Source organism: Schistocerca serialis, chromosome 3, assembly GCF_023864345.2.
Source record: "Schistocerca serialis cubense isolate TAMUIC-IGC-003099 chromosome 3, iqSchSeri2.2, whole genome shotgun sequence".
NCBI classification, from domain to species: Eukaryota; Metazoa; Arthropoda; class Insecta; order Orthoptera; family Acrididae; genus Schistocerca; species Schistocerca serialis.
Window position 1 is genome coordinate 144,360,901 of NC_064640.1, and position 19,861 is coordinate 144,380,761.

The following is a 19,861-nucleotide window of genomic DNA, read 5'->3' on the forward strand; positions in this document are numbered from 1 at the left end:
ATTCAGGTAATTCATTAATCTGTCTTTCATAATTTTTATATTATTTTTGAGAATGGTAACATCAAGGAAATGGGCTGGTAATTTTCTATGTCTTCTGCACTACCTTTCTTAAGCAAAGGTACAACTCTTGACTGTTTTAACTGCTCTGGAAATGTCCCTGATGTGAAGGATTCATTTATTATATTTGTTAAGGGGCCTTGTATAATCCCTATGCATTGTTTCAGTACGCACATTGGTACTTCATCTAAGCGTACTGACTTTTTATTCCTTAGTTTTAGAACAATCTTATTGACTTCATTCTCTGCCGTTGGAAGTAACATCATTGTACTTAGTGCAACATTATTTACAGGTGTTATATTTGTTTTGGGGAATTTTTGCTGTAACTTCTCTGGAATACCTGAAAAATGCTCGTTTATATAGTTATCTAAGTGTTGTGGATTATTTATTACTTTATCCCCCTCCCTTAGAAGTATGTTATTCTGTGTTTGTTTGCCTCTCCCCGTTTCCTTTTTTATAACATCCCAGACTGCTTTGCTTTTATTCTCTGCATTGTATATTATTTTGTCATTAAATGACTTTTTTGCAGCAATCAGAACCTTCGTATAGATCTTTTCGTATGTATGATAGAAATTTAAGAATTTGGATCATTGCGACTCTTTTTCATGTAACTGAGAAATTTAAGTGTTTGGGAGGACTTCTTACTACCTGCTGTTATCCATCTGTTTTTGTAGGTGTTGATACAGACATGCATACTTTTGGAAATGCCTTTTCAAAGTGCAATTTAAATAATGTGGAGAATTTAGAGAATTTCATATTCACATTGGTTTCCTTATACACTTCGCCGACCGTTGTGGTCGAGCAGTTCTAGGCGCTTCAGTCTGGAACCGCGCAACAGCTACGGTCGCAGGTTCGAATCCTGCCTCGGCCATGGATGTGTGTGATGTCCTTAGGTTAGTTAGGTTTAAGTAGTTCTAAGTTCTAGGGGACTGATGACCTCAGATGTTAAGTCCCATAGTGCTCAGAGTCATTTGAACCATTTGAACCTTATACACTTCATCCCATCTTTGTTTTGCTACTTCTTTTGAAAAATCTTTTGTTTTGATTTCTGATAGATGTCATTCGTAGGCTTGTAGTTTAGGGAATGATTCGATGTCTGATTTTACTGTTGTTATTTGAGGGAGATGGTCTGATAGTCCGAGATCTTTTACAGCTAGATTACATTTTTCCCTGTCAATATTTGTGACCACATGGTTAATTACTGATGCAGTCATTGTAGTAACCCTTGTTGCACTATTGACCAATAGGGACATTCAAAAACTTTGAAGGATATTTATGAGGGTGCTGCTGGATTCATTTATGATACTAGTGTTGATGTTAATGTCCCCACACAGAATTATGTTGACCTTTGTACTTGAGACTTTATCTGGAACTTCTGTTAATTTATTCAAAAAAGTGTCCATACTACCACTGGGAGATCTATACACACACAAAATGATTAATTTCTTGGTGATATCAAGCCCTGTTAATTCAATAGCTGATATTTCAATGTGTTTTTCTTCACTTACTGTACTGAGGTCATGTGTTGATTTGAACTGTGTTCCTTTTCTGATATAAATGCATGAGCGTCCATCCCTTGAAGCAGTTCTGCAGTAAGAGTTTGCACTTTCATACAATGGTAATATTACATGTTGAACTTCTGTGTCTCTACACCAGTGCTCAGTAACACAAACTACTGTGCAGTTCAAAGATTGGAGCTCAACTTCCAAAAGTTGTATTTTTATTTTTTATTGATTCCATGTTTTCATGGAGGATTGTTAAGTCTGTGAAATGCCCCATGTTACTCTTTCCAATGGTTTGGTTCAAATGGCTCTGAGCACTATGGGACTTAACATCTATGGTCATCAGTCCCCTAGAACTTAGAACTACTTAAACCTAACTAACTTAAGGACATCACACAACACCCAGTCATCACGAGGCAGAGAAAATCCCTGACCCCGCCGGGAATCGAACCCGGGAACCCGGGCGTGGGAAGCGAGAACGCTACCGCACGACCGCGAGCTGCGAACTCCAATGGTCTGTTTTTCTTTGTGACATCTGTATGTGTGATATTTGGAGTGTTAAAATCTCTTTTGTGAGTGAGTGTTTTAGTATTTTTTAAACTGCTGGAGATACTCTTTAGGCAGGGGAACCTGTTGTCTGGATTTATCCTAAAAAAGACTTAGTTTTCCTACCCATAACAACAGGTATTTGACCATGTGTGGCCCGAGACCCACCCTCTATATTTTCATGAATGATTTTGTACTACCAGCATCACAGCCACCAGGGTACATCCGGTTCGAGCGTGACGGCTCTGCCACATGCTACCGGTCTGAACGACGGAGATGGAAGTTACGTCATTATATCGTAATAGAGCTTCATACGCTCTCCAACGGCTGAGGAGAAAATACTTCTCTGGCTGAAAATGCGGGGCTTGGAACTTTAACAGTGGCAACTATTTATTTACTGCTACTACAAAATAGATAGAAATCGAGTTGAACTTTCGAAGGCTTAAGTCAGGGGAGTGCAGTAGGCGGTATAGCACTTAGCAGCCCCATCAGTCAAACAAATCAGTAACAGCTTGCACTGTACGTGCTTGAGCATTGTCCTGCAAAATGATGGTCAGTTCCTGCAGAAAGTATCATTACTTCCGTCTCTAAGTTGGTCGTAGGTTGTGTTCCAAAAATAAACAGGAAGGAAACACCTCACGGCATTCGCTTCAGAACTGCTACAAATATGTCGGGCGATAGACAGCGCCGCTCGAACTGTCAACACAGCTGGCGCTGCTAAGAGTACCCTACGACTTCCACATCGCTGGCAACAGGTTATACACAATGCTGGTGACAACGAGGTCATTAGAGACGGAGCGCAAGCTCGGGTTAGGGAAGGATTGGGAAGGAAATTGGCCGTGCCCTTTCAAAGGAACCATCCCGGCATTTGGCTGAAACGATTTAGGGAAATCACGGAAAACCTAAATCAGGATGGCTGGAGACGGGATTGAACCGTCGTCCTCCCGAATGCGAGTCCAGTGTGCTAACCACTGCGCCACCTCACTCGGTATATTCAACAACTGTTACAAGAAACTGGTGAAAGGGCAATCTTTAATACGCCTTACAATATATTTGTGTTGTTTACCGTAGTATACTTTCTTCGGTAGTATATGTGTACTTCGAACTTTTCCTTGGCAAATACACTTGCCTCCCGAGGGAAAGGACGATCTAGAGACAAAGGCACAAGATATCAGGAAACAGTTAAGCTTAATCACAACACACTTGCCGCATAAACAGTTTCCAACTTGTTTGACAGCGACATGTGACGATCTCTCTGAGGCTGTTTGTTTTGCTCGCTGGCTAAGTGATTTAGTGGTAGACTCAAATGGTTTGCGGTTCAATCCTGTGTTGGTCCTAGAACTTTTTCTGTCACTAATAGGGTCTTTCACCTCTGACTGTGACTTGCATATGTCAAAAAGGCCAATTTGCACTGTGCTTCGCAGTATACGTTAAACTGTAAGGCCCCCTACAACTGTTTGGGTAAGTTAATTCAAAGGTCGAAGGGAAGTAAGGGCACAAAACCTTCAATATCACCAATCCTAGTAAACCTAGTAAAACACAGTGAAGTAAAACCAACCTTCGGGCTGAGGACAGATTTCGTTTAGTGGTTCTGAAGATATAATTCATGCGAATCCGAAAGTCTGAAAAAATTATTGGTAGTGGCTGCTGAAAAAGGAAGTAAGGGAGATTAGGGTTTATGTTCGTCGATGACAAGGTAACTAGAGGCGGAGCACAAATTCAGATGTTCCCGTGACTGTACAGCCTACTAGTGTTTCTCCAAATGGATGTGAGACGAGGTTCGTTCGACAAATTAACGATATGCGTCCGTGAAGACCATAATTCTGTACCCAATTATAATCTAAGATCGACGTTGCTGACTCCACGCTAAACGGTTGGGTCTCTCCTTTATCGTGACCGGGACACTCACTGTCGGACGTCTGGCATCTGATTTGAGCTTTCGATACACAGTAGACTTACAACTTGTCAAGAATTTGCAACTACTTGAGGCAGTTTTAAACAATGCAGATAATTGTCTTACAGACATCTATTATGCATGTGTTACACTTGGCCCACCGTTTACTGGCCTCTGACAAACATTTTCTGTCTCGGAACCGTCGCAAATTCTTGAAATACTACAATGCGATTTAAAATGCAGTCTGGGTCGTGCATGTTTCAAGGTGTCCTCTCTAGAAGACACGGTCTAAACGATAGCGTCTTTATTATATCATGTCGTGAACTTTACTAGAAGTCAACATACTACACTCCTGGAAATTGAAATAAGAACACCGTGAATTCATTGTCCCAGGAAGGGGAAACTTTATTGACACATTCCTGGGGTCAGATACATCACATGATCACACTGACAGAACCACAGGCACATAGACACAGGCAACAGAGCATGCACAATGTCGGCACTAGTACAGTGTATATCCACCTTTCGCAGCAATGCAGGCTGCTATTCTCCCGTGGAGACGATCGTAGAGATGCTGGATGTAGTCCTGTGGAACGGCTTGCCATGCCATTTCCACCTGGCGCCTCAGTTGGACCAGCGTTCGTGCTGGACGTGCAGACCGCGTGAGACGACGCTTCATCCAGTCCCAAACATGCTCAATGGGGGACAGATCCGGAGATCTTGCTGGCCAGGGTAGCTGACTTACACCTTCTAGAGCACGTTGGGTGGCACGGGATACATGTGGACGTGCATTGTCCTGTTGGAACAGCAAGTTCCCTTGCCGGTCTAGGAATGGTAGAACAATGGGTTCGATGACGGTTTGGATGTACCGTGCACTATTCAGTGTCCCCTCGACGATCACCAGTGGTGTACGGCCAGTGTAGGAGATCGCTCCCCACACCATGATGCCGGGTGTTGGCCCTGTGTGCCTCGGTCGTATGCAGTCCTGATTGTCACGCTCACCTGCACGGCGCCAAACACGCATACGACCATCATTGGCACCAAGGCAGAAGCGACTCTCATCGCTGAAGACGACACGTCTCCATTCGTCCCTCCATTCACGCCTGTCGCGACACCACTGGAGGCGGGCTGCACGATGTCGGGGCGTGAGCGGAAGACGGCCTAACGGTGTGCGGGACCGTAGCCCAGCTTCATGGAGACGGTTGCGAATGGTCCTCGCCGATACCCCAGGAGCAACAGTGTCCCTAATTTGCTGGGAAGTGGCGGTGCGGTCCCCTACGGCACTGCGTAGGATCCTACGGTCTTGGCGTGCATCCGTGCGTCGCTGCGGTCCGGTCCCAGGTCGACGGGCACGTGCACCTTCCGCCGACCACTGGCGACAACGTCGATGTACTGTGGAGACCTCACGCCCCACGTGTTGAGCAATTCGGCGGTACGTCCACCCGGCCTCCCGCATGCCCACTATACGCCCTCGCTCAAAGTCCGTCAACTGCACATACGGTTCACGTCCACGCTGTCGCGGCATGCTACCAGTGTTAAAGACTGCGATGGAGCTCCGTATGCCACGGCAAACTGGCTGACACTGACGGCGGCGGTGCACAAATGCTGCGCAGCTAGCGCCATTCGACGGCCAACACCGCGGTTCCTGGTGTGTCCGCTGTGCCGTGCGTGTGATCATTGCTTGTACAGCCCTCTCGCAGTGTCCGGAGCAAGTATGGTGGGTCTGACACACCGGTGTCAATGTGTTCTTTTTTCCATTTCCAGGAGTGTATTCACATCTAAGGTGCAAAAAATACTGCGGCGTTATGGATCGAACAAATGGATTTTTATTATTTTCCAATCAAGAAGCTATTCGACTAGCAAGTATTCTTTCCTCCTATTCTGATAGCACGATTTTGGTTTGAAAGAATTGTGGAGGATCCTGAGGCTAATTTACAGTAATTTTTCACATTTATCTTCCCATATTTCTGTTTTACCAGATTATATCAAACTTTTAGACACTTGCGTAGACAATGTAGATTATCAGTGCTTCCAGAATGAAATTTTCACTCTGCAGAGGAGTGTGCGCTGATACGACTAGGCGAGGGTTCCGAGTTCGGGTCTCGGTCCGGCACACAGTTTTAGTCTGCCAGAGAGTTTCATATCGGTGCACACTCTGATGCAGAGTGAAAATTTCGTTCTGCAGACATCCCGCAGGCTGTGGCTAAGGCATGTCTTCATAATATCCTTTCTCCCAGGAATGCTACTCCTACAAGTTTCGCAGGAGAGCTTCTGTAATGTTAGGAAGGCAGGAGACAAGGTACTGGCGCTATGAGGATAGGTTGTGAGTTGTGCTTGGGTAGCTCAGTCGATATAGCATTTGTACGTGACAGGCAAAGGTCCCTTGCTCAAGTTCCGGTCCAGACACAGTTTTAGTCTGCCAGGAAGTTTCATTATCACCGTTATTCTCAAGCAGTAATGGACAGTTGCTTTCTGAAAAATTGAAATTAAATAATAAACTCGGCCTCTGTTTTTGAGTTTGGACGGAGTTACTGGCAGGCGGAAGCTTTGAATCGAGTCGTGAGGTGTGTTCGGTAACTCAATTTTTAGAGCGTTGCACACCGTAGCTAACTGCCACGTTCAAGTTCCAGTCCAGCACACATTTTTGAAAGGAGGGAAGTAATGTTGACAGATTCTTCCGCCGCTGCGGGGTAGAGCATTCATATTTATCAACAAAAAACTGTGAAATCTCTACAGTACGGAAGGATGTGAGTTTGCGGTTTAAAATCACGTTGAGGAAAAAGTCTTTAGCGACGGAGCACAAGCTCGAGCATAACAAGGATGGGAAACGAAATCGACTCTGCCGTTTTCCAAGGAACTATCTGGGCATTTACCTTAAGCGATGTAGGTAAACCATGAAAGACCTCAGTCTGGATCTCCTTACGTGAATCTGAACCACGCTATTCCTGAATGCAAGTCGTCATTAACCAGTGCTCCATCTCGTTCGGTTACCTATACTTTTAATCTGATCAAAAGTTTCATTGCAAGGCAAATATAGCTTCATATTTAAATTTATCGTCTGTATGTATTTGAGAAGAACTTTAATCGGAATATAAATATAATGTAAGGCAGTTCCTAGTGCTTTACGCTGTTTTTGATTTTAATTCTCGCAATGCTAGGAGGGAGATGGGGGGGGGGGGGGGGGGGGGACTTTGTGCCCACCTTTTCAAAATATTGTAATCTGGTCAGGTACTTCATATTTTAAAATTTTGAAGAAAAAATATTTATTGTTTTCAATGAGATCTTCTACCGGATTCCATAAATTTAAGTCTCAGTAGTAATATGACTTTTTCACATAAATGTCATATTTAGTATTTTCAGATTCACGAGACTACTCACACATGAATATCTCTTTAAAAAGTGTGTTGTGAGTAAAAGTCATCATTTTTATGCTAGTCCCCTCTGTGGTAGTACGCGTTACTGAAAGAGCGTTGGAATTTCTAAGAGTGTGCTGAAACATATTTTCAAGTTCTGGACCCTACATCAACATCAGAACCACTTTTTAAAAAGTCTGTTGTAAGTTAGCAACAATAAACAATTTTTTTAAAAACCGGTAATACAGATTATTGAAAATACGTTGGAATTGCGAGGGTTAATGAACATTTAGGAAAAGCCTTGAGTCTCTTTTAAATTGATAGTCAATTTCATTATTACCATTGTTAAATCAAGCGTATTTCAGCATAACCTGAAGATTACCTCTCGTTATTTTGCTATTCTTACATTAAAAGCAGTACCACATGGCGTATTCACTGTAGTTAATAATATAGCCGTCTAAGTGTTCAGCCAAAAATGCCCAAGTATACAGTAAAACATATCAGCTCTTCAGCACGTCCTTAGTATTCAATATTTAGTATTTACAAAAACTTCAGTAATAATGTGAACGACTCCTATCAGCGAGCGTCCAGTGGCTGAGTGGAAGAGTATCTCGTATCCTCAAAAGCACTCACATCGCTGGAAGAACTGGAGGCTGGAAGACTTGAAATTTCCATCTTGAAATTTCCATCTTTACTGAACTCATTTTCTAGTTTGCAAATTTATTTTTGTCTTCAATATATGCTAAATTGATAACGTAACATCATACGTTAAATAGGTAAACAGAGTAAAGAGTAGTGTACAATTTTAACGCCAAGTGTGAAAGGTAGAGCGCCGAGTGAGGTGGCTCATTGGACTCACATTCGGGAGGTCGACAGTTCAAATCCACGTCGGACCATCCAGATTTAAATTTTCCGTGATTTCTCAAGCCGCTCCAGACAAATGCCGGGTTGGTTGCTTTGAAAGAGCACTTCCGATTTCCTTCCCCATCCTTGAAACAATCCGACCTTGTACTCCGTCTCTAATGACCTCGAAGTCGACAGGACGTTAAGCCCTGATCTTCGTTTTGTTTACCAATAATTTCTGTTTCTCTAAGATTATATCTAGGTTCTTCACGGAAATATCACAGGAGATGTCCTTGTCGATTGTCAATTGAGGAGCTGAAACTCATTCGAGAGAAACCAAACCCGTTAAAGACCATCACAAAGTGTTTACAGTTTTTGACGCTACACTAGTGGCCATTAAAACTGCTACACCACGAAGATGACGTGCTACAGACGCGAAATTTAACCGACAGGAAGAAGATGCTGTGATATGCAAATGATTAGCTTTTCAGAGCATTCACACAAGGTTGGCGCTGGTGGCGACACCTACAACGTGCTGACATGAGGAAAGTTTCCAACCGATTTCTCATACACAAACAGCAGTTGACCAGCGTTGCCTAGTGAAACGTTGTTGTGATGCCTCGTGTAAGGAGGAGAAATGCGTACCATCGCGTTTCCGACGTTGATAAAGGTCGGCTTGTAGCCTATCGCGATTGCGGTTTATCGTATCGCAACATTGCTGCTCGCGTTGGTCGAGATCCAATGTCTGTTAGCAGAATATGGAATCGGTGGGTTCAGAAGGGTAATACGGAACGCCGTGCTGGACCCCAACGGCCTCGTATCGCTAGCAGTCGAGATGACAGGCATCTTATCCGCATGGCTGTAACGGATCGTGCAGCCACGTCTCGATTCCTGAGTCAACAGATGGGGACGTTTGCAAGACAACAACCATCTGCACGAACAGTTCGACGACGTTTGCAGCAGCATGGACTATCAGCTCGGAGACCATGGCTGCGGTTACCCTTGACGCTGCATCACAGACAGGAGCGCCTGCGATGGTGTACTCAACGACGAACCTGGGTGCACGAATGGCAAAATGTCATTTTTTCGGATGAATCCAGGTTCTGTTTACAGCAGCGTGATGGTCGCATCGTTGTTTGGCGACATCGCGGTGAACGCACGTTGGAAACGTGTGTCTGTCATCGCCATACTGGCGTATCACCCGGCGTGATGGTATGGGGTGCCACTGGTTACACGTATCGGTCACCTGTTGTTCGCATTGACGGCATTTTGAACAGTGGACGTTACATTTCAGGTGTGTTACGACCCGTGGCTCTACCCTTCATTCGATCCCTGCGAAACCCTACATTACAGCAGGATAATGCACGACCGCATGTTGCAGGTCCTGTACGGGCCTTTCTGGATACAGAAAATGTTCGACTGCTGCCCTGGCCAGCACATTCTCCAGATCTCTCACCAATTGAAGACGTCTGGTCAATGGTGACCGAGCAACTGGTTCGTCACAATACGCCAGTCACTACTCTTGATGAACTGTGGTATCGTGTTGAAGCAGCATGGGCAGCTGTACCAGTACACGCCATCCAAGCTCTGTTTGACTCAATGCCCAGGCGTATCAAGGCCGTTATTACGGCCAGAGGTGGTTGTTCTGGGTACTGATTTCTCAGGATCTATGCACCCAAATTGCGTAAAAATGTAATCACATGTCAGTTCTAGTATAATATATTTGTCCAATGAATACCCATTTATCATCTGCTTTTCTTCTTGGTGCAGCAATTTTAATGGCCAGTAGTGTATTATTTGAATATGCAGTATATAGGTATTTCGCATGTTATAATAACCCTTCTGAAACGCAGATTTCGTCTCCCTAAGCTTTCCATATATGCCAGAGGTAAAAAACAATGCATTTTCAAGATTTTTAACATCGCTGCGCCTCAGCAACTGCACATGCAAAAGCTTCAATGGATCACGTGTACTAAGCAGAGTCAACGACTCTGACATTGGCTATATATAAAGTGATTCTACGTACAATATCTTCTGAATGCATTATTTTTTTTATTTTTTTTTTTTATTTTAGAAAACAGTGTTAGGACGGTGGGTAGTACTGTTAGGTGCGTTTAATATCGACCTTTGCATGGATAAGCCTAATAATTGCAGTTTTCTAATCTCGTGGAAAAAAAAATATCGTGATTCAGTGATTTACTACAGGCGAGATTAAGAAAATTTCACACCAGAAAGCTCTAGTCACTTTTATTTTTGAGAACAATAGTAATCAAAACGGCATGTAAGAGGAAATTTAGTTTTATTACATATTCCAGATATTGCTTTTTCATAGTACTGTTTTATTTCTCAAGGACAAAATTTACGTATCACGTTCGGTCATAACTATTAAGTAATTTGAACAGCTTGGAAATATATTGGTAAACATAATGTCCCTTATTTTCGTCATGTATGCTGTCTTCACTGACCTAAACTATACACATTGTATTCTGCATACAAGATGATGATATAATAGGGGAGGAAACGCAGCACATAGGTAATACAATGATGTGCCAAACTTAAGGTCGAAAGTAAACTTCGCGTGACGTGTCACCGCCAAGTTCCGTGAAACTTGGCCGAACCAGTGTAGCGACGGCAATATGCAGACGTGCGGACCACTTTCCATTCCAACTTGCTGCTGTGAGAGTCAGCAGAATGTTATGATGAGGCCCAGAGTATGACACGAAGTCGTCTTTGGCAGCTTTCACAAGCACATACCGTGTTCAGGTCTCTACGTTGAACTCGCATTCCTACTTCTATATACACTTTACTGCTTCTATAGTATATAAAAAAATTCTTTATTAGAAGCTATCATAACTATAGTCACACCAAATACTTCGAGTGCATTACTTATTGTATGAGGGGATTTGTAAAATGCTTCTAGGCAATCAAATTTTACCATATTTCGTATCTCTGGTCGCTATGTCAAAGAGATATTGATGTAATGAGCAATAAATATTAGCGTTCTGATGCAGTGGGTTCCACATTCTGCATAGGAACTCGTTTAGTACGTTTTACAGGTGCAGTGGGAAGAAATCTTGCGGAGCTTAAGTGTCAGTGTAACGCAGAATACTGAAGCTTCCCTTTTTTTCGAAATGTTACTTCCACTCTGCTGTGCAGTGAGTCGAGTAATGGGAATGCCATGTTCGATTAAAGATGTGTGCCGGACTGACGCTCTGACCCAGACTTTTGTCTATAGCGGTCAACGCTCTACAATGCGAGCAACCCAAAAGCGCCTCACGGCCCCTGTCAAAGCTTTTATCTGCCAATTCCCGCTTCAGCATGTTAATGTACCCATGTACACAATGAGGCGTAAGCCGAAACAATTTCGGCATCAGGGACGACCCTGATTTTTTTACCTGCCCTTGTCAGTCCGAGTTCTTAAGTCTGTAATGATCTCGATATCGACAGGACGTTAACCTTTAAGCTTCTTTTATTTATTTATTTATTTATTTTATTCTTTCCTTCTAAACTCCACATAGGCTCTTTGCACACCAGGACAAAGGTGTGTGCGGGGGCCGGGGGGGGGGGGGGGGGGGGGGGATGACGAGTGTAGCCTAGATTGGTGTTTCCAAGGATGAAACTTCCACTTTATTGCTAAAAAGTAAGAATCCAATGAAGTTCTTGTACTAGTTGCATAAACACTGATGCCATCTCCAGACTTCTCCGTGCATTACAGTATTCAGCTATACATATAGATGATGCTCCAGCATATCTTCAAAAATTTAATGTCATCCAGTGGCGGATACATATATGGGGCGCTCTGGTCGCCCTCCTCCCCTTCCTCCTCCCCCTCCTCCCGCCCCCCCCCCCGCCCCCCCCCATTGCGGGGCCGCTCGGAATGCCACCCGCGCCGCCCCCGCCAGTCAGCCCGCACGCGATTCGTTCGTTTCTTTCGTCAGTCAGCTCGATTGAATCGAGCTATTGAGTAGTTGTACTTTCCTATGTAGCACGCGCGTCTGCGTCATCGTATTTTATACGTTTCTGTCTGACACATATATACCTAACACATACCTACGAAAAAAGTTGCTGCCAGTGATCTCGATACGTTATTCTGTCTGGCATTTGTTCTGCAAAGCGAATATTCTACTGTTTTCTTGTACAGAGAACCTTCGATACGTAGCGTTCTAAATACGGACTATTCGCCGAATAGGAAGCTAGTTTACATTCATAAGCATAAATATTAAGACTGAAGAAATAATAACTAAATAGTCCTAGTTGTAGCAAGCGCACGTGTGAAGATTAGTCAAGAAGGAGAGTGATGAGTTGATTGTTAAGTATTAGTAATAGCAATTCACAGTAATTTCTCAGTACAAATTTTTAAGAGACTTGTAACAATATTTTTACTAAAATCCTATTGACGATGTAATTAACCAATTTGTCAGGAAGAATAGGCGCATTGAATTCATCATTTAAGGAAGAGAACCACCGCTGTTCCTTTTTTATATCATAAGGTGGCATTGTCTTGTATATATGTATAATCAGTTTAAATAAAACTTTCTTAAGCTTTGCATGTAACTTGATTATTTTTTATTATGGTAAAAGTACCTCAAGATGTCTTTAGCGCCCCCTACCTGAGGTTTTTCTGTATCCGCCTCTAATGTCATCTGCCTACGTTCCATTATGTCCTCTTCTCGTTATTTTCTTATCTCCTGCAGGCCAAGAGAGTACTTCATTTGGTACATTGATTAGGGTCTTAACTAGTCGATACAGCCCATAAGAAAGTGTATCAGAGATGCTCAGAGAACCTGATGGGAACCCTTGAAAGAAAGGCGACGTTTCCTCAGGAAGCCTTGTTGGGCAATCTTAGAGAACCAATATTCGAAGAATACTGTGCAACAATTTTGCTGCTACTAACGTATACCTCGCATAGGGAGTATCGGAATAAGATAAGAGAGATTGGGTCACAGACAGGGGCATATAGACTGTCACATTACCATCGCTCAATGCGCAGATTTTAAAGGGACAGAACATTGTTGACGTGACTTAGAAGTAACGTTTGCCATACACTTTCAGTTAAATTAAATTCAATTTATTGCCAGGAATTTTAAACCTGTTATTTGGAAACTCTAAACAGGTTCGTACATATTGAGTAATCATGGTGACATACAATGTTTTATTATGTGTGTAGCAATACGTAACGTTAACAGCAGCCATTGGTAATTATTAATGTAGAAGCAAAACAGAATACTGGAAATAAGAATCAATTAAAAACTAACATAAAAGAAAAGGAATTGATTCCAAATGAATAACAGCCAGCTTATACAATGGTTGGAACTTTAATAGTGGAAACAGTTGGTGGTATAGCACTTAGCAGCCCCATCAGTCAAACAAATCAGTAACAGCTTGCACTGTACGTGCTTGAGCATTGTCCTGCAAAATGATGGCCAGGTCATACAGAAAGTATCATCTCTCCTGTCTCTATGCCGTTCATTTTTGGAACACAACCTACGACCAGCTTAGAGACAGAAGTGATGACACTTTCTGCAGGACCTGACCATCATTTTTCACTACAATGCTCAAGCACGTACAGTGCAAGCTGTTACTATTTGTTTGACCGATGGGGCTGCTAAGTGCTATACCAGCTACTGCACTCCCCTGACTTAAGCCCTCGTGAGTTCAACTCGATTTCTAAACTGAAGGAAACACTTCACGGCATTCGCTTCAGAACTGCTACAAATTCGTCGGGCAATAGACCGCGCCGCTCGAACTGTCACCACAGCTTGCACTGCTAAGAGTATCCTACGACTTCCACATCGCTGACAACGGGTCATACACAATGCTGAAGGTCAGTAAAACTTTGAAACACGCATCTATTTCGTACGAGCTGTAGATAAATAGTTGCCACTATTAAAGTTCCAATCCTCGTATTACTAGATATGTTACTGGCAGCCTCGGAATAGCTCGAGGTTTGACGACTAACTAAAACTATACCTACTTCTAAACCTATTGTTGCTACACTAGTCTATATCGCCCACACTGGTACGTGCGAGTCTCTGCAAACCGCGAGCATACGCATATTAGTGTGGGTGGCGATAGCATTCTTTCTTTCCTTCTCTCTTTTTTTTAATGGTTCTTATTTATGTATATGTATTTTAAAGTTCCTGTCAATTAAATTTATATGGAGGAAACGCTTCTTCTGGTCTGTTGACGTTATTCTAATATTCAGAGTGTGCACGTTGTCGTACAAACTGGAAGTTAAGCACTTGCCGTTTAGATATTCTACGTTCAATCATGTTAACTGTAGTCCACAAGTTTTGGTCACTAACAATTGTTTGCAGATTCCAGGCTAATTCTCTGCAGTCTCTACTTTAAAAATGGGGCAACTGAAAACGACATGGTCATCGGAATCTTCCTTTATACGAGGGCAGTTCAATAAGTAATGCAACACTTTTTTTTTCTCGGCCAATTTTGGTTGAAAAAACCGGAAATTTCTTGTGGAATATTTTCAAACATTCCCGCTTCGTCTCGCATAGTTTCATTGACTTCTGACAGGTGGCAGCGCTGTACGGAGCTGTTAAAATGGCGTCTGTAACGGATGTGCGTTGCAAACAACGGGCAGTGATCGAGTTTCTTTTGGCGGAAAACCAGGGCATCTCGGATATTCATAGGCGCTTGCAGAATGTCTACGGTGATCTGGCAGTGGACAAAAGCACGGTGAGTCGTTGGGCAAAGCGTGTGTCATCATCGCCGCAAGGTCAAGCAAGACTGTCTGATCTCCCGCGTGCGGGCCGGCCGTGCACAGCTGTGACTCCTGCAATGGCGGAGCGTGCGAACATACTCGTTCGAGATGATCAACGGATCACCATCAAACAACTCAGTGCTCAACTTGACATCTCTGTTGGTAGTGCTGTCACAATTGTTCACCAGTTGGGATATTCAGAGGTTTGTTCCCGCTGGGTCCCTCGTTGTCTAACCGAACACCATAAAGAGCAAAGGAGAACCATCTGTGCGGAATTGCTTGCTCGTCATGTGGCTGAGGGTGACAATTTCTTGTCAAAGATTGTTACAGGCGATGAAACATGGGTTCATCACTTCGAACATGAAACAAAACAGCAATCAATGGAGTGGCGCCACACCCACTCCCCTACCAAGAAAAAGTTTAAAGCCATACCCTCAGCCGGTAAAGTCATGGTTACAGTCTTCTGGGACGCTGAAGGGGTTATTCTGTTCGATGTCCTTCCCCATGGTCAAACGATCAACTCTGAAGTGTATTGTGCTACTCTTCTTAAATTGAAGAAACGACTTCAGCGTGTTCGTAGGCACAAAAATCAGAACGAACTTCTCCTTCTTCATGACAACGCAAGACCTCACACAAGTCTTTGCACCCGAGAGGAGCTCACAAAACTTCAGTGGACTGTTCTTCCTCATGCACCCTACAGTCCCGATCTCGCACCGTCGGATTTCCATATGTTTGGCCCAATGAAGGACGCAATCCGTGGGAGGCACTACGCGGATGATGATGAAGTTATTGATGCAGTACGACGTTGGCTCCGACATCGACCAGTGGAATGGTACCGTGCAGGCATATAGGCCCTCATTTCAAGGTGGCGTAAGGCCGTAGCATTGAATGGAGATTACGTTGAAAAATAGTGTTGTGTAGCTAAAAGATTGGGGAATAACCTGGTGTATTTCAATGCTGAATAAAACAACTCCTGTTTCAGAAAAAAAATGTGTTGCATTACTTATTGAACTGCCCTCGTAGATTCACAGGTTGGTGTGTTACTACATCACACTCGTTGTAAATGTTTGGTATGTGAACCACGACCTGTTAATAGGTGCACCATACCTCGAGTAGGGGCACTTCGCGCAGTTTGGGGCTGACCGTTATGCTTGAGAATGCGCTGTAAACCCGCCTTGCAGTGCTTCTAGTGTCCCAGTCAAACTGCCATTCATCTAACTTCCAGGCTTGCAATTCTCTATTATTAGTAATATGAGTTCCTGTAATCTCATACACACGATCACACTGTTCACACCCGAACCAATACAGTGCTCCATTGCAATGTACCACGATATCCATCGCACATATTCCGAAAAACACCTGTAAACCCTCGACAGGTGTAGTGCGAAAGGCACCGGCGAGCCTCAGAAGTACGCTCCGCTGAATTCGCCGCATTATTGTGACGTATCTACCTATCGATGCGTTCAGACGCCGGCAGCGAAGCCCACAATGGTGTTGAAGATAGCTTAGTGATATAACAGCACCACATACCACGGTAATTTATAGTCAGCAGGGCCAGCACGGGCAATCTCATACTTAATTTTAGCCGCTTTCTGGGTTACAGGTTTTACATGTTCTAGAAATTATTTCTCGTCTAGAAAAATACCAAAATATCTAAAAACACTGCTGCGTTTTACAGACATTCTGTCAAGCCGTAGGAAAGGATTTCTGGCAAGAGAAAGTCTTCCCTTCAAAAGTATGTACGTAGTTTTATGAACAGCTACAGTCAGTTTGTTGCCCTTGCACCAACGCTATATCTGAGCAAGCACATCATTTGTTTTTTGCTCAAGTCTCGACCTGGAGTCTGTAGACACAATTAATAGGATGTCATGTGCATCTGCAACAACATCTAAGCAGCATCTGCCCCGTCTAACAGATGTAATAGGACTTCAGTACTAAGAACCCTGAATAATGGACCACTTATGAAGCCTTGAGGACAGCCCTTGGTAATCTTTTTGATTACCTTGTTCTGCCCCGCAACCCACTGGACACTGCGTCCACTACAGTGAGATACAAAGCTCTTATACAGACATTTGGGGACCCTGAGATCTCGGAGGCGAGCGAACATTGTAGGCTACCAAAGATCATCGAATGCACCTGCGATGTCAGTCGTAAGTGCTATTGCACACTTCGTTGTCGAATTTTCTACAATCTGGAGGGCTCTATTAACCGTATCGTCTATAGACTTTCTTTTTCTAAATCCATATTGACATTTGTTTCGGCCCAAGAGCTCCCTGTGCGCCTGCAACCGGCCACAGAGCAGACGCTCATGAACTCTGGCCGAGGCGTTTAATAATCAAATAGGTCTGTAGCTTTTCGGCGATGCCGCCTCTTTATCCCTCCCTTTTTAATCACGGCTGCTCTAGCTGTTCTCCATGTCGCCGGGATCCCACCTGTTCACAACGCCTTGTTTAGTAATGCTGTCAAATATGACACTGTCAGTGGACCTACCATCCACACCACCTCAGGGTAGACAACATCGGGATCAGGCACCTTTCCGATTTTGAGATTGGAAATTCCGATAGCAACTCCTTCTCAAGCGAAAGGTATCATCAAAATATAATTGTCGTATTCGTTATGTAGTTCACTTCTAAGTTGTGCGTGTACTTCGGTATCGATGTTTGTATTATCGTCAGAAAGTAGGGCGGTCAACAGATATTCTGTTGACTCCCTCCATCCATCCGTCATTGAGCCATCACTTTACGAGCGGTGGACATGACAGTAGGTGCCTTAACCTTTTCAGTAAATAATTTATACGGTCTTCCCTATATGTCAAATTGCCGTTGTCTTCGTAGAAGTTTCTCCCAGTGTATTCTTTTAGTTTCATGAAGCAATGTTTTGTAGGGTATCTTAATTGCCTTGTATTCATGGAGCCTCACAGTGCGCTCTGATTGCCCTAAAGCACGTTGAGAAGCTCTTGTTCTTGATCTTACCTTTCGCCTCACCGTGGAACGTTCTTGGCCCAAAGGGGCTGTAGCCTGACTATTTACCTTTTTCTTAGGGATACAAATGTCCTGTGCTTTTTGCAAGAGTTCAGTTAGTAGCTGTGCACTGAAGTCTACATGTACCTGAAGCGATTTCATTGGATGTGCTATAGTGTAGGCAACTAAGCCATCCCAATCCGTTTTCCTTATATATTAGCCAATCAGACTTTCCTCTGCTTATCTCCCGCTATTGTTACCACTTTCCCCTCCGATGGCAATTGCATTATGGTCACTGGATGTTGGGTACTGGAGCACTTGCCAACATCTTAGCTGTTGCCATGCGATTTGCTAAAGTGATATGTATGTTGGTGGCTACACCTGCTCTTCCCTCGAATGTACCCGTATGGCCTTGTATGTTTAAAACAATGAGGTCCAGTTCCTGTATTATTCTTATAGTATCTCACCTCATTCGTCAGTTTGCCCACTGCGCCACAGAGAGGATTTTGCATTCGCATCTGGTGCCACACGGAGACACGCTCCTCGTCCATATAGACATACCGCCCTGAAGGTACGACAGGCTGGAATACTGCATGTATTCTTTACTTCTACTGTGACAATGTGCTAGTTACATAGCTGCACAGCTTAGTTCCAGTGAATTTCCTACTTGTAATGACAATGCCAGACATAGCCTCCTTGTGCCAGTAACTGTTAATACATCCACAAGAAAATGTGGGAGCTTGTTGTTTCGACAGTCTGGCTCTTGCAAACAGACTATATCAACACTCAGCTCGTCAATTAATTTTCGTATTTCAGTCATAGCCGGTTTATTTAGCACAGCATTTATCTGTAGTATCTTAACCATTTTATGTGTTCCGAGTGTGAACGAAGCACCTCGGAGAGGGGAAGGCTGAATTAAAGAAAACGTGTCCATATGCTTTTGCAAAATCCACGTAGAAATACCCAATGTCAAATGGTTCATATCTTCTCGTGAACGTCTCCCGAAGGAGGTTACATAGCGGTTTATACTTTGTTGGCAGATTATTTACTCTCAAATGAATCCTGGCTAATGCCCTGGATGTAGGTTACGCAATAGCTGTCCCTTTAGGATGCCAGCTCTGATAATACGTCTAAGTGCAACCTGTAGTGCACTGGGATCTGCCAAGCAACTTAACTGGACATTAGTTTCTGAGATATAAATTTTTACTGTGTCTAACTGAATATCATTTTTAGCAGTGCTTTAAATGCTAGAATTTTTTGTATTTGATAGAAAAACCTGATTTTCGCTGCAATGCACTGTCTTTCAACTCTTATACTCTTCGGTATTCTCACAGTCACCACACTCCATTTCTTGTGGAAATAGCGGAGGACCTGCAGATAACGCCGAAGCTGCGTGGGTGTCTGCTACTACTGCAGGTGTGGTTTCGATGTCATCACAATCATCACCTTCGTTATCGTACCCTTTGGCAGGAGCTTCATGCAGATATATCATCAGCTAGGACGACTGGTAAGTCGGGAAGCCTCCAGTTGCAGGCATTGTTGCACCAGGAACCCCCACAACTTGGATTGATTCTAGTTTTCCCTACATGATCTCTCTGTGGGGAAGAAAGCCAGATCTAGTAACGCGAGTGAAGTATTGATTTTTTCCCAAGTTTCTCAGCCAAGGTCAGTCCAACAGAGAACCTGACATGAGCATGAGCTGCTAACAAAGAGATTGTACCATATACGTATATAAAATTAAATGTTTAAATATTGTTTCGGAACTGGGTCAGTTTATGTAAGACTGTGGAAAGGTTAAATATTTTGAATTTTTTGTAAAATTCTAAGAGGCCCATAATATTAAAGCTAGAAAATTACTCTTTTGGAATTATATGAAATTTATCATAAAAACACGCGGCAGAAGTTTTCAGGAAGCTACGTGTTTCACTTTTTGAATTATTCCATTATTCTCGAAATATTAGAAGCACGTAATATTAAGTTACAGAGTT

The 19,861-nt window shown here is 43.3% G+C and overlaps 1 protein-coding gene across 1 annotated transcript in view; it reads left to right on the forward strand.

The window, feature by feature from the left end:
* The window catches only part of LOC126469853 (venom acid phosphatase Acph-1-like), a 260,503-nt gene that overhangs the window by 116,272 nt on the left and 124,370 nt on the right, over nt 1-19,861 (forward strand). The gene's annotated exons all lie outside the window — the stretch shown is intronic.